This window comes from Lolium rigidum, chromosome 2 (assembly GCF_022539505.1).
Source record: "Lolium rigidum isolate FL_2022 chromosome 2, APGP_CSIRO_Lrig_0.1, whole genome shotgun sequence".
NCBI lineage: Eukaryota > Viridiplantae > Streptophyta > Magnoliopsida > Poales > Poaceae > Lolium > Lolium rigidum.
The window spans coordinates 279412868-279429097 of record NC_061509.1 but is presented as its reverse complement, the minus strand read 5'-3'; the positions used below and the strand labels follow the sequence as shown (position 1 = coordinate 279429097).

The 16230-nt window shown below is 45.9% G+C and overlaps 1 pseudogene; it reads left to right on the top strand.

Annotated features, from left to right (window-relative positions):
* Nucleotides 1–813: 813 nt before the first annotated feature.
* LOC124691023 lies at nt 814–15535 on the top strand (annotated as a pseudogene).
* The last annotated feature ends 695 nt before the right edge of the window (nt 15536–16230 follow it).

Genomic DNA, 16230 nt, shown 5'->3' with positions numbered 1-16230 from the left:
TGGACTGTGTGGGTGTTAGAGTACCGATGACACAATAACGGACGGACCTAGTTTCATTTAATCTTGTAAAGAGAAAAATCTCAACAGAAAAAAACTTGTGCAGATAAAGGGAGGTCTGCAACTCTGCAAGGAGCAGGCTATCATGTGACCAGATGCATATCAGCCGAATATTCTCTCTGCTGGAGCTTACCTACTTTAGCAACAAAGTTATTTTAAAAACTGAAGCATTACAAAACCATAGTATTTAACTGCTTGTGCTAGCAATACTTCAGTTTCAGAAAAAGAGGTTCGAAGTTGTTTTTTTCAATACTTTAAAAATAACACGTTTTGAGAGATATTAAAGTATCAATACCACAATTTTTAGCCACAGCCGAACACATCAGACTTTTTAAAACAGTGGCATCCTGAGAAACTACATTATTGCTGAAATACTGTTTTGCTACCAAACACAGTCTGAACATCCGCCCGTTCCCTCCATCAAAAGTCAGGTCAACCAAAGGCGTCATTAGTTTAGAAATTGATGGCTCTGTTTAGCCAAACATGATTAAATAAAAAATTAAATTATAAAAAATATTACAGGTGGGCCTCGTCATATCATATGCGGGGTCCACATGTCAGTGAGTCAAGTCCTGCCAAAGTGAACCCAGAACCAAGTCAAATCTCAACCGATCTTGTCCAAGCCCATTTCTAGCTCTTTTCCATCTTTTTCTCTCCCTCTCTGTTTTCTCCGGTAGCCTCTGTACTCCTGCTCCTCTACTGGTGTTCCCGTAAGACCCAGCCGAGCCAGGAGCATACAACCCACTCGCAGCAGCAATGGCGGCAGCGGTCGTCGGGGGCATGGTCGTCTCGGGTGTCATCAAGGTGGTGATCACAGAGATCGGTTCCGCCATTAAAGGCGAGCTCAAGCTGCACAAGAACTTGAGGAAGGATATGGAGAAGATGAAGATGACACTCGAGTCGGTGGAAGCCGTGCTCATCGAGGCAGAAAGGCGTTCTATCACGGACGAACCTACGCGCCTGTGGCTGAAGCGGCTCAAGGACGCCTTGTATGAGATCTCCGACATGCTTGATGACTTCGAAGCTGACAACAACCTGGTATGAACTAGATCTGATGTTTTTTTTTATATATACTGCACTCATGGAACTTTCGTATGGGCTCGGTATAACTATGCTACCGGCTCGGCGGCCAGAACCGCGGCGGCCGGTCTTGAGTAAGATGGAGTCGATCTCCCTATATATATACTGCATAAAATTTGGGGAACCTTGCTCAGATAGAAAGAGGAAAGCATGGGAACAAGATGGCGCGATTGGAGCCTGGAAACAGCGTTGTCGCTGGCCATGTCTTCACTGTGCGCCGCATTTTTTTTTTTAGAAACACAGTACAAACGCAGGTGCTCATATACACGCGCATACACTCACCCCTATGAACGCACACACGCACACCCTACCCCTATGAGCACCTCCAGAAGACTGAGCCGGCGGATTAGATCTTGAAATTGACGAAGTCACCACAGGCGCCTCGCTGTCGACGGGAACATCGCCTCCCACTGAATGAATATTCCGCCTGTATGAGACACACAGATGTCAAACCTGGGGTTTGAACTCTGGTGGGCTGGGGGTACAACCACCCTCCTAACCACCCAACCTCAGGTTGGTTCTCACTGTGCGCCGCATTGTTCTGGATTTTGCCTGAATTTCGTCCATCTCGTTGGGGGCGGGGAAAAAGAAGCAGAAAACGAAATTCAAATCCTCGTCTTGGAGTCCTGTTATACAAATAGATGCATGTGTGCCACCATATATACAAGTTCTAGTAGGAAACCCAGTGTCAGGGAGTATGGGTATGAGTAGTGGATTTACTAGTGGGCTAATAGCTGTATGGGTAGTATGGGTATTCCACCTTTTTTTTCGATAAAGAGCATATATTAATATCGCGGAGATACCAATTACATCCAGCCTCTGCAACAACATCATGCCCTAATGGCATAAAGGATGCACACAACAACAAAAAAGAGAATAATTACAAAAAAGAAAAGTCCCGGAGATCGAAAACTTGAAACAACAACACTGTCACCACCAAGACAACACCAGAAGATCAACTTCTCCATAAGCAACGCCTCCAAGAAGGAATAGTGCACAAACACTATCGTCGCCCGATCAGGTTTTCACCCTGAAGAAAGTCCTCACTCTCAAAACAATGTCTTCAACAAAAATGTGGAATGATGCAAATTACAATGCATTGATGTGAGACAAATACATGTACCTATATAGGCCACAACCTCAACTATACATGGAAGGAGGTGGGTCCTGCATAAATACAGAAGATACACGTACATATATACACATATCTCAACATATCTCAACACACCCCGCAGTCAAAGCGTCGATAGAACTGACGCAAAGACTGGATCGAAACTCCTCGAAGGACGCCGTAGGCAGGCCCTTGGTCATGATGTCCGCAAAGTGCTGGGAGGTGGGCACATGAAGAACACGAATATGGCCAAGAGCCACCTGCTCCCGAACGAAGTGGATGTCCAGCTCGATGTGCTTGGTGCGGCGATGATGGACCGGGTTGGCGGAGAGGTAGACCGCGGAGACATTATCGCAGTAGACAAAGGTGGCCTTGGCGACGGGAACCGAGATCTCGCCAAGAAGCTGTCGGAGCCAGGAGACCTCGGCGACGGCGTTGGCGACGGCTCGGTACTCTGCTTTGATGCTGGAGCGAGAGACCGTGGGCTGTCGCTTAGACGACCATGATATAAGCGAGGGTCCAAGTTAGACACAATAGCCCGACGTGGAGCGTCGCGTATCGGGGCAGCCGGCCCAGTCTGCATCGGAGTAGGCGATGATGTCCATGGCGGTGGAGGCGTGAAGCGATAGACCAAGGTCCATGGTCCCAAAGATGTAGCGAAGTATGCGCTTGACCGCAGTCCAATGAGTATCGCGCGGAGCGTGCATATGGAGGCAGAACGGCGTACTGGAGCTCTGGGCGTGTCAGAGTGAGGTACTGCAGGGCACCGATGATGGATCGATAGAAGGACGCATCGGGTGCGGGCGCTCCATCCGTAGCGGAGAGCTTGGACCTCGTGTCGACAGGCGTGGTCGCGGCCTTGCAATTAAGCATGCCTGCGCGGTCGAGGAGCTCACGTGCGTACTTGCGCTGGTGCAGGAAGAAGCCATCGGTGCGACGAACAACCTCGATGCCGAGGAAGTAGTGCAGGGGCCCCAAGTCCTTGAGGGCGAACTTAGCGCAAAGACGGTCGGTGAGGCGGCGAAGAAGGTCCGTGGTGCAAGCCGTCAAGATGATGTCGTCGATGTAGAGAAGGAGGTACGCAATGTCGGCGCCTTGGCTGTAAACAAACAAACGAGGCATCGAAGCGTATCGAGCGGAAGCCGAGGTGATGAAGAAACGCTGCGATGTGCTGGTACCACACGCGAGGAGCCTGCTTGAGTCCGTATAACGAACGCGAGAGCAAGCACACGTGCTCGGGGTGAGTGGTGTCGACGAACCCCGTAGGCTGCTGACAGAAGACCTACTCCTCAAGGTGATCATGGAGAAAGGCGTTGGACACATCCATCTGATGAACTGGCCAGGCGCGGGAGAGCGCAAGCTGGAGGACAGTGCGAATCGTCCCGGGCTTAACAACCGGAGCGAAAGTGTCGGTGAAGTCGATGCCGGCTCACTGACGAAAGCCGCGTACCACCCAGCGCGCCTTATGGCGATCCAGGGTCCCATCAGGATGGAACTTGTGCTTGAGGATCCACTTCCCGGTGATGATGTTGGCGTGGGGCGGTCGAGGCACGAGCTGCCACGTCTGGTTACGTGCATGGCGTCAAACTCCTCCTGCATGGCCGCAGACCACATGGGGTCGCGGAGGGCCGCCCGAGCGGAGGCGGGCAGCGGTGACCAGACCTGGCCATGGGCAGCCCGGCCCGAGGCCCGACACGAAGCCCGGCCCGAGGCCCGGCCCGAAAAACTCGGGCCTAGGCCGAGAAATGTTGGCCCGACTGCCGGGCCTGGGTAGCCCGAAAACACAGTTTAACACTACGACGGGCTTGGTGGGTATTTGGTCGGGCCGGGCCGGGCTTGGGCCGGATTTTTTTAGCGTCGAGCTTTCCTCGGGCCGGCCAGAGGCCCGGCCCATCCCGACACATGCCCAGGTATAGCGGTGACGGTGCAGAGGTCGATGCAGTGCAGACGTACTCATCGGAGGGATACCGCATACTCGGGCGAGAGATGCCCGCTCGTGCGCGAGTTAGGGGTCCCGTGGCTGGTAGCGGGGGCAGCGGTGGAGCGGCACCCGGCGAAGGCGGCGGAGACGAGGCGTGGCCCGGTGAAGACGGCGCGGCGCCCGAGATGGGGCTCGAGGGCGACGCAGGCGGTGTTGGGGCGGGCGTCGGCGCGGGGTCACCCGAGACATGGCTCGAGGGTGACCGAGAGGGCGACGAAGGAGCACCCGAGCCAGAGCTCAAGGGCGCGACGGAGGACGATGAGGCAGTGCCCGAGTCCGAGCTCGAGGGCACTGCAGCCGGCGGGACTGCCGGGGCAGGGGGTCGACGCCGGGGACCATCAGTAGTCGAAGGAGGAGTGGCCGCCACCTATCTCTGTGCAAAAGGAAAGCAATGCTCATCAAAGTACACGTGCCGGGAGGTGATGACGCGGTGAGAAACCGGATCATAGCAGCGGCAGCCTTTGGTGTTAGCCGGGTAACCACGGAAGACACAAGGAACGGAGCGCGGGGCGAGTTTGTGAGGGGCGGTGGCGGCGGTACTAGGATAGCAGCGACAACGAAAGATGCAGAGGCCGTCATAGGACGGGGGAGACCCGAAAAGAAGATGGTGTGGCGCGTAGTTCCAGCGAGGATGACACGGGCGGAGATTAACTAGGAGGGTGGCGATGGTGAGGGCGTCTGGCCAAAATGAAGGAGGTATATGGGCGTGGAAGAGAAGGGTGCGGACGCAGTCGTTAAGGGTGCGGGGGACGCACTCGGCTCGGCCGTTCAGCTGGGATGTGTATGGGCAGGTTAGACGAAAGATGGTGCCGTGGGAAGCAAGAATGTTGCGGATGGTGGTGTTGTCAAACTCCTTACCGTTATCGGTTTGGAGAGCATGAATGGGGCGACCGAATTGGGTGGAGACATAGGCGTAGAAAGTGGTGAGGGTCTGGGCTACATCGGATTTCTTACGGAGAGGGAACGTCCATACAAAGTGAGAAAAATCATCTAACAGAACAAGGTAGTATAGAAAACCAGAATTACTAGTTATGGGAGAAGTCCAAACATCGCTATGAATTAACTGAAAAGAAAATGACGCAACTGTGGAAGAGCTACTAAAGGGGAGACGTACGTGCTTGCCAACACGACACGCCTCACAGGTGTGAGTATCAAGTTTATTACAAGAAAAAGAAAAACTCTTCATGATTTGACGGAGTGTGGCGGGGCTAGGATGTCCCAGGCGAGCATGCCAGAGATCGACGCCGGCGACAAGAGCGCGAGGTGCAGCGTGAGAGGAAGGAGTCGGCTGGACGGGATAGAGATCGCCAGGACTCTCACAGCGGTGCAAAACCATCCGGGTACGGGCGTCCTTTACAGAAAAACCAAACGCGTCAAATTCCACAATTACAAAGTTGTCAGGAGAGAGAGTTTTAACAGAAACTAAGTTTTGGACAAGTTGAGGAGAAACAATCACATTATTGAGAGATAAAGGCTTAGAATTAGACGGAAAATTAGTGGAACCTATGTGGGAGATGGGGAGACCAGCACCGTTACCGACAATGATGCGAGAGGAAGTGGAAGTTGGTGACAAGGTGGAGAGGTTACCCGGGTGAGCAGCCATGTGTGCGGAGGCACCGGTGTCCATGAACCAGTCACCGCCGCCAGTGTAGGAGCCCGGAGAGGGCGCCTACTGGAGGGCGGTGTAGAGGGCAGGGTCCCAGGGGGCCGGTGCGGCCGGCGGTGGGGCGGCGTACGGTGCGAAGCCGCCGTAGGGCAGGGCGTCGGGGGCCGGCTGCGGCGCGGCGAAGAGATCCTGATGCGTCGGCGGGCGTGGACCCATGATGCCCGGAGCGGGTGGATGGGGCACGGGCATGGTGTAGACGTAGATGACCCCGGTCCAGGGGTTTTAGGAGGGAGTAGAAGACATCGCGGCGGCCAGCTGGAGGGGGCCAGCGCGGGGGGCAGGAGGAGGATCGGCGGCGGCGCCAAGGGGAGAGGCGGCAACCGGTTTTGGGAGATTACGATCATGGGGAATCTGATACCATGTGAATGATGCAAATCACAATGCATTGATGTGAGACATTGTACCTATATAGGCCACAACCTCAACTATACATGAAAGGAGGTGGGTCCGTCATAAATACAGAAAATACACCTACATATATACACATATCTCAACATAGCTCAATAAAAATATTGCTAGGCACAACCAAGTAAGGCCAGACCTTGGATTTTCACCTTGGATTTTCACCTTGAAGATAGAACTCTGAACTTCTCCTGTGCAGTCGCCCCCACATACAAGTCGTTGTTTGAAGTCACAAAGCACCAAGCCAATTCCACCTCACTAGCAAGATCCGATTACCATTGCTCTTCCACCGATCTCTCTCTGCTTTCATGACCTTCTCCGCCAGCGCCATGGAAAGAAAACGAGCTCCATGATATTAACACCCAGCAGAGTTTCGAAGCGTTCCCTCTGAAACCAAACGGTCAGATAAAAAACATGGGTGCGCATGACCGAAAACACCCAGTCCAGCAATCTTTAGGCATTGATCGCACAATAAATTTTGCCGGCAAGGCCTTCCGGAACACGACAAACCAGCCAGTCCGGTGGGAAGAAGCTTCCGATTGATCTTCACTTAGCGCGAGAGAAATCCGAGGACCACCACCGTTATTCGCAAGACTAATAACCAAGTATGCAAATTCAGCTGCCGGGCAATCGTCGTCCTTCCTTCCACCACCGCCACTTAGCGGCCTCGAACTCGACATGAGCATGGAGACCTCTGACCTTGAACTAAGTTGAAATACCCGCCTCCGGCAGCTCCATGGTAATCGCGGCAATGATTTGCCGTAAGACATTTCCTAAGGTGATCTTGTCCCCAATGGCCTGCAGCCAACAGCAGCAATGAAGTAGCCACGACCAGGGGATCTTGTCCCCAATGGGCCGCAGCCAACAGCAGCAACGAGGGCGCCACACGGAATGCCGGCAAGGCAGTCACCAGTGGATCCGGAGCAGCCGAACGCCTTCAGACAATCAGTCCCATGGCCAAGGCGGGCGTTGAACTCAAACTGCCACAAACGACCTTGCACTGCACATCTTCTTGGAGATTGCACAACAGGACGACAAAATCTCATTGGAGTGTCGACGTGGCGCGGATCATGCTAGATCGTGGCTGCAAATCCTTGGTACAAGACTCAGGGATCCGGCAAACCAGATCGAGATCGGATGGGATGAAAGAGACATCAACGAGGGCTAAAAAAAATGAACGGGGAGGACGCCCGCCGCCGCCGCCGCCGTCCGCCGTTAGACGGCCTCCTCCGGCGGCGGCGAGGTAGTTTAGGATCCACGGGAGGCGCTCTTTGGATGGCGGCGGTGGCACCTCCGGAGTCGCCTCTAGCGACCCGGGAGGCTAGGTGGGTTCTCACGGGTATTCCACCTATGTTGTTATGTTATAGTGGGTTAGGTCTATATAAGCCTACCCTTGTATCCTGTTGTAAAACCAAGAAATGTGGATCCTAATTTTATCCTTTATTTCCAGCAATTTATCTTTTATTTAGTTCTTGCATTTATCATTTTTCTACCGAATTCCTCTCAAATCTCTCTTCTTGATGATCCTCTTCCGGTCAGATCCATCGGGATCCTGACACCCAAGGAGGCCTAAAAGCTAACAATCATTTGTTTAACCATAAAACTGTATGTGCTTTTCCTGTCTTCCGTGGTACTGACATATCACACCTCTTGCAGTTGGAAGGTTTCGTGAACAAATTTAAGATGCCAAATAAGATGAAAGAGATGCAAGAGAGGCTACATAAGATATCAGAAGACCATACGAAATATAGTGTTGCGGCAGAAACTCGCAGGGACAAGCAGCCCGTTCCTGATATCCGGGAAACACCAGTGAATGCAGAAGAAACAGATCCCATTGGGAGGACTGGTGACAAACAGAAGATCATGGATCGTCTATCTAAGGGCATCGCTAAAAAGACCACCTTCCTTTCCATATGGGGTTTTGGAGGCATCGGGAAGACCACCTTGGCAAGATTGGTTTACAAGGATCCCCAGTTCAAAGAGTACTCTAAGGTGTGGGTCTATGTGTCAGAGAAACTTGACTTAAAAAAAATTGGCAATTCTATAATATCACAATTATCAGAAAAGGAAGAGCAGAGCAAGATAGACGAGCTGAAGATCATTCATGATCGCCTTGAAAAGCTACTTGCTGGTAATAAGAAGATTCTGATCATTTTGGATGACCTGTGGGAGAAGCGTCCTTCTGAACTTGAAAAATTGAAGGTTATGCTAAAGCAGGCTGGGGGGAGCAAGGTGATGGTTGTGGTAACCACACGTGAAGAAAGCACTGCAAAGGAAATTGGTAGTGTCGGTCCATACTGCTTAGCTCCTTTGACATATGAAATGTGCTGGGATATTATTAAACAAAAGTGCAACTTTGAAGCACATCCTTGCAAAGATCGTTTGGAGCTGATTGGAAAGGAAATTGCAAAAAAGTGTGGAGGTGTGCCTTTAGCTGCTGAATCACTTGGACACATGTTAAAATCCAAGCCATATGATGTGTGGGATTCGGTCAGGTCCAATCATATCTGGAATCTACCTAATGCCAGAGATATATCATCTACACATAAAGTGCTTGCATCCTTATTGCTGAGCTACAACTTCATAGATAATCCATCATTGAAGTTATGCTTTGCTTATTGTGCAATCTTTCCAAAAGGCCACAATATAATTAAAGATGATCTAATTCATCAATGGAATGCTCTTGGATTCATGGAGCCATATAATAATATATTGTCTACCTGGCAACTCGGTGAGAGTTATGTTACACAGCTTCTGGAGATGTCATTTCTGCAACACTCCAAGGTGAGTTAACTAATCCATACCTCCACAAACGTTTGCTCTTTGCATTACTCGAACTCCTCATCTCTAAAATGAGGTATTCCACCCCTCATGCCTACTATTTGCAAAGAGAGAATTCCTTATTTGACACTACCTTAAAATGTGGTTCCTTATTTGACACCGAATTTTTTTCCTGACCTGTCTGACACTTTGTCTACACTTTTTCCCTTATATGACATCGCCGTTGGTTCCGTTAGTCTCTTCCAACATCTGAGACCATAGTACCCTTGAATCCCTGTGTAACTGTAAAGGGTCGCGGTTCTCCAATGTTTCTGTCTGGCACGCCATCCGTGTTGGTTTTCATCAGAGCACAGTACTAGATGGATACGGCCAGCAGCAGATGTGGAAAGCAAGCATCTTAATGGATTCCTGTGCATAAAAATCTGGTTCATTTGCTACCTCCTTTGATCGGAACCCACGGCCAAAAAAAAAAAAAACTCGCGTGAACCACTGAAAAAACGGAAAAGGGTTCATGACTGCTACACATAGCAGCCCTTGCGGGTGCTTATATAGACGTACATGAGGATTAGGATGTGTAAGTATTTGGTTTGGGAGGCAAAGCTAGTACGTGTGGACGTCGGAGTAAATTTGCACGCGACCATGCTGGCGTGTCTGGCCAGAGTGCCAGACTCGATCACACAGCCGCACAGGCTCAGCTCGTTGCATGTAATGATGTAAATATAGTTGGGGGGCAATTAATTGAGATGGCCAAAATATACATAAGGCATGCAATATATATGCATCCTATTATCCTGATTATCATTTGTGTAACATGATTTTAGTTAGGCGTATACAAAATCTGATCACATAATGTAACAAGGGCAAAAGTGTCCTTTCATGCCACTATTTAACACCGTCAGTGCTCAAAATGAAGTAGAGTGTCATACCAGGAATAAAATTTTCCGTTTTGCTATGTCTCAGTCAACTGAGATTTTCTTAAGTCTAAGTCACTTACAAAAAAGTGCTTGAGTTGCACTTTTCTGTTAAAAAAGTGCAACTGCACTTTTCTGCCAGAAATGTGCAACTGGATCGAGTTGCACTTTTCTTTGAACTGCAGTTGCACTTTTCTGAGGTGACTGAGACTTAAGAAATTCCCAGTCAACTTAGACATAGACACACCCTAAAATTTTAACCAAGTGTCATATTTTTTTCGATAAGGGGGAAAAAGCCCCAGCCTCTACATCAATCGATGAACCAAGTGTCATATAGGAAAGACAAAAGAATTCAGTGTCAAATAAGGAAGCACATTTTAACGTAGTGTCAAATAAGGAACCACATTTTAACGTAGTGTCAAATAAGGAATTTTCTAATTTGCAAACCCAGTCAAATAACTTTCTAAACGTTCCTAATGGTTTGTTAACAACTAAAATGTCTTGTTAACAGTGAATCTGTGCAAGCTGCTGTGTTGAGCCCTTTTTCAACTTTTAAAGTTCTTACTTGGTCCAGTTAATCCTGTGCAGACCATTGCCGAATATTCCTACGCAAAAGAAGAAGCTACATTATTCACCATGCATGACCTGGTGCATGACCTCGCAAGATCGGTCATGGCTGACGAATTTTACTTGAAGGGCCCCAACTGCCGCTATGCATGTCTTACAGATTGTACCAAGCCATTGAAGTCATCCGCTACTTCACCTACAAAGATAAAGGCGCTGCATATTGTGGACCATCCTGATGATGGCTTGAAAGAAAATCGGTTCCATCCTGATGCATATTCACAAGCTAAGCATGTTCGTGTCTTAGTCTTAGATGTAAGCCCATACTATTTAATGAAGTTGCCAGATTCTATTGCTAAATTGAAGCAGTTGAGGTATCTTAGTGTTCAAAATATCAGTGGTCGAATGGATCCGAGATGTATCGCCCAGCTCACAAAATTGAATTATCTCAACCTTCGTGGTTCTACAAATCTGTTGAGATTACCTAAGTCAATTGGTGAAATGAAAGGTCTGATGCATCTTGACTTATCGTATTGCCGAAATCTAAAGGAACTCCCATTGTCATTTGGCACGCTCAGCGAGTTGATATATCTGGACTTATCACACTGTGGTGGTGTTTTAGGAATACCGGAAGCTTTGAGTGGCCTCACGAAACTCCAACATTTGGAGTTATCAGAATGTGAAAATCTGAGAGGGCTGCCAGAAGTCATCGGCTGTCTCACTGAACTCCGGTATTTGAATCTAACAGGATGCTTGCATTATATCTTTGACAGCTCATCGGAAAATCTAATGGATAGTTTTATTCACTGTATATGCACACTTCCCAATATGCAGCAGTTGGACTTGTCTCAGAATAAATATCATTTTAGTATACCAGGAAGTGCCCGCCGCCTCAGGAAGCTGGACCTCCGTGGGTGCATCAACGTTACTGGGCTTCCAAGATACGCGGCTAAAATGAATGGAATCGTCTTGGAACAGGTGGAGGAACATTTACGGACTTTTTCTGTAGATGCAAATGGCACTGTATATGCAAATGGCACTGTATATGCATATGGCACTGAATCTGGGAGCAACCTTTACTTGCTTGAGCCTGTAAATCCTGTCAGTATGCATATCGAGATGCTTGAAAATGTGCAGAGCACAGAAGAGGCAAACAGTATAAATATCAGTAAAAAACAGAAAATTAGAGAATTGACATTAGAGTGGACCAGAGATGCAAACAGATATGTGGAAGACATGGAGTTGTTGGAGGAGCTAGTGCCACCAACCAGTTTAACGAAGTTTTCGATAGAGGGTTACAGTAGTGTAGCTTTTCCAGATTGGCTCATGAGTATTAGCAATTATCTCCCTAATCTTGGCAGCATAGTGATGTGGGATTTGCCCAAGTGCAGCTGTCTACCACCCCTCGCCCAACTACCAAACCTCCGAGTGCTTACTCTGAAGGGAATGGAAAGCCTGGAAGAATGGAACACATCAGACTCTAGTTTGAGTGGGCCCATGTTCCCTAAACTTCGGAAAGTGAACATACATTGTTGCCCCAAGTTGAGGATAAAACCACAACTTCCTAGAGCTGCATCTTGGAATATAAGCGGAGGTGGTAATGTGCTCACTTCATGGGGAGATATCGCGTCACACATGGGTGCTTCCTCATCTTCTTCTCCAGTATGTCGTCTGTTAGTTCAGCATACCAGTGTGCCTATGTTGCAGTGGCGTTTGCTTCACCACTTACCTGCCGTAAGTGATTTAAGAATCGAATTTTGTAGTGATTTGACAAGCTCACCAGAGATCACCCGGGCCCTCCAATCCCTCAAATCACTGAGACTGTCATATCAGGAAGGACTGATGGAATGGGTAGGCGAGCTCACGTCTCTTCAACATCTGACAATAGAGTTATACTGCAAGCTAGAGGAATTGTCCGATAGCATGAGACAACTCACACAATTGCAATCATTAACTCTGAAAAGCTGTGATAGTTTGACATCACTGCCGCTATGGTTAGGAGAACTTGCCTCTCTCGAGGAACTTAATATCACGAGCTGCCATGCATTTATGACTCTGCCAGAGGGTTTCACAAGTCTCCAAGTGTTAAATATCATTGATTGCATTAAAATCATGACTCTGCCAGGGAATCTCACAAGTCTCCAATGGTTACGTATTCAAGGGTGCCCAATGTTAAAGAAGTGGTGCGAAGCAGAGGAGAACAAGACAAAGCTTGCTCACATAGAAAAAAAGGTATGTACATGCGCTGTCATGACACGATAACATATCCTGTCATGTGTAGTACACATTCTATTTTGCAGAAATGCTTTCCGCCTTGCAATCTAATCTATTATATACTAAAAGCACAATACAGGATCATGTTTTCGAGGCACCACATTAATCCACATCATCTAAATTATTTAGACACTTAGATATATAATTTACGGTTAGGATTTAATAGGAGAACCAGAGTTAAGTTACACTTATAATTTAATTACGTAACCACCAGACGTGGCATGTCATCCATCCAATTCATGAAAAAGTGTTACGTAACATCTATGCAATTTAATTAAATAACCTTCTAACAAGGCAGGCCACGCTAAAAAAAAAAAGGCAGGTCACGTTTAATTCAAGGAGTCTGATTTAATAGGAGAACCAGGGTTACGGTACACATATAATTTAATTACGTAACCACCATACGTGGCAGGTTAGCCATCTAATTTATGAAAAAAAGAGTTATGTTGCATCTATGCAATTTATTAATTACATAACATTCTAACAAGGTAGGTCGCGCTAAAAAAAAAAGGCATGTCACGTTTTATTCAGGGAGTCTCCGTCCAGACCTTATCCAAACCATAGTTAAAAGGAGACCTTCTAAACTCTAGCTATATACTAGTCTCCAAAGTTAGTCAGGTATTTTAAAAGAAGATCCAAAGCTGATTGGTGAATATAAAAGAAATTCCAAAGCTAATCGATGATTGTAAAAATAGTTCAAAGCCGATCAGTGATTATAAAAAACTCAAAAATGGTCTATGTGTACTCTCTCCGTGTTATTTAGTTTGTATTCTAGGCTTAGTCAAAGTCAAGATTTAAAAAGTTTAATCGAAAATATACGATATTAATATCCATAATTTAGATACATATAACGTGGAAATCTATTATGTAAAAATTCTAATATAATTTTTTTATTTTAGATATTAATATTTTTTTTATAAATATTTGGTTAAAGTTTACAAAGTTTGGCTTTGACCAAACCGAGAACACGCGCAACAGTTACAAAAGAAGGGAGTAGGTAGGAGAAACTAGCTCCAGAAATCCAAAACATATCGGTTATCTAAACTGAAATCTCTATAGCTGATCGGTCCATGTTTAAAAAGAAACTAATCAATACAAGAACGTGAGCATAGAATGACTGAATTGGAAAGTAGGATTAGTGCAGAGAGAGTTAAGAGGTAGATAAAATAACATCGTGTCTGTTGAAAAATAGCATTTTAAATGGTGAAATGTCAATAAATATAGTTAACAATACGTAAATATATTGCTTTAACGTGTAAAAAGAAATTAAGAAAACTAAAAATTAAAAAGTACATTATTTTGAGTAACATGTCCATGTACCAATTACCGGTCAAAGTTGTGTATTTTCCGAACAAATGAAGGAACATGATGTAGAAAGATCAAATTAAATAAAATTTAAATGCTTATTATTTAGTTGACATGTATATTGACTTGGAGAATTTTTTTTCTATTTACTTTATGAATAAAAAATATTATATTTGATTAGAAATGCCTAAATATCGTATGGTTCGTGCTCAAGTAAACCCTAACTATTTAGCAAATGGATTGTTAACTTAGTCTGCCGATTTAAAATCACATAAAAAATACTAGCTACCTATGAATTATCTCAATTGTGTATACCGAACAAATTGCACACATTAATATTATAATTATAGTGTTTTCGGAAAAAAATCCGGTAATCATTTACCCAAAAACGAGCGATGATTAATGATATTTTATATACATGTGATTTTATTTTGTATGGGTGGCGGCTATAGACTTCTTATTATTTTCTATCACATAATGTGAATGTGAGTCCATAAATTTATTTCATGGTAAATTTTAACATTCTAAGGATAGTACTCCTCTTTACAATATAACAACTAATGATGATGCCCTCGCAAAATAACACAATGACCATTTGTATAAAAAAGAAAATTTGATTAAACATGTTATTTGCCGTTCTCTATTGTTACACAACCATATAATATATTTACACATTATGACACGTTCTGAATATACAAGATTACTGACACGATATGAATATACAAGATTTATATAATTAAAGAACAATGAGACCAATAATTAAATAGTATAAATGTTGCCCTCGCATTTGCGAGGGCCACCTTGCTAGTTTATTTTTTAACAATGGAAAAAATAATAAAGCAAGAGAGTTAGTTTTTCGGTAAAAGTAATACTATTTGCTAAATCTCAGTAAACTGAGAACTAACCTAGTGCTCCGTAAACTCTATAACCGTCAGATTTTATGCGGAGATTCGTGCAATTATTTTTTCCACTGTTTTTAGCCGGAACGGACAACTATTTGTACGTTGCAGAAATGTATATTTACCTGCAGCCGGGATTCGATCCCTGCACATTGACCCCAATGGCGTACTGGACAACTGCTATTAACCAAATCAGGCAAAATTGCTTCATGCAAAATCTAGATACATACCATTTGTGTACCATATATTATGTACGGTAGCTATAAAGTTTATCTTATTTTGTATCTTCTAAATATCAGCACTCAAACCAGAAGAATCAGTGGTCGGACCAGTAAATCTTGAACGCCCAGCTACTCTCTTTGTAATTATTTACACATATGACGAATTTTTATTGATCTGATCAAACATTTTCCTTACGTGTACTGCTTACAATTCCTTGCGAGCACAGATTCAAGTTAGTGATAGTACAGGCTTTATATTCTTTTCCAGGTTCTTGAAATTTAGGAGGGACGTTTCGTGGATGTTTGACATTCCAGTCTGCCGATGGTGGCTCTTCACTTTCAGCAACAGATTGATGCTGAATTTCGTAAGCTGCAATCTAGAGGAACTTCCAGAACTTTTATCTTGTGGTATCTGCCAAGACACCTTAATTTGTAGAGAACAAATCTGGGGAGAAGAGTTTTCACAATGTAATTTGAACGACGAGGAGCACTACCAAGAGTACCTGGAGGAAGCAGCGCAGGATGCCAAAGATGTGATCGCCATTTCAATAGGTGCGATTCAGCGAGAGGTAAGCCATTATTAGTACACACTCTACCATTTGTAAGGCTGTATTTCTGGAAGTCACCGATGCACGAATGATTGTAGGACGCATTCTGGCAATTGGAATGGTGTTTCTTTGTTTAGTTACCTGTACTAGCTACATGCATACGTGGAAGCTTGGTTCATGCTCCGTGACTGTAATCTGGCCGAAGGACTGATTTGTCTTGTTTGGGCTGTGTGCGTGGTAACCTTTTCGACGCCAATTACGGACGGGCATAGTTTAAATTAGCATTTATAATCGAGAGAAGCATTGGTGAGGTCAGATCGGAATGCTTTGCTGTGTCAGTTCTGTCGTCAGTTCGAACGCGCAGCAAGGAGGCCGTGGTCCTCTCGCTGAAACACCCCGCTGTCAGTTCCTTTACTTCCATTTCCACACC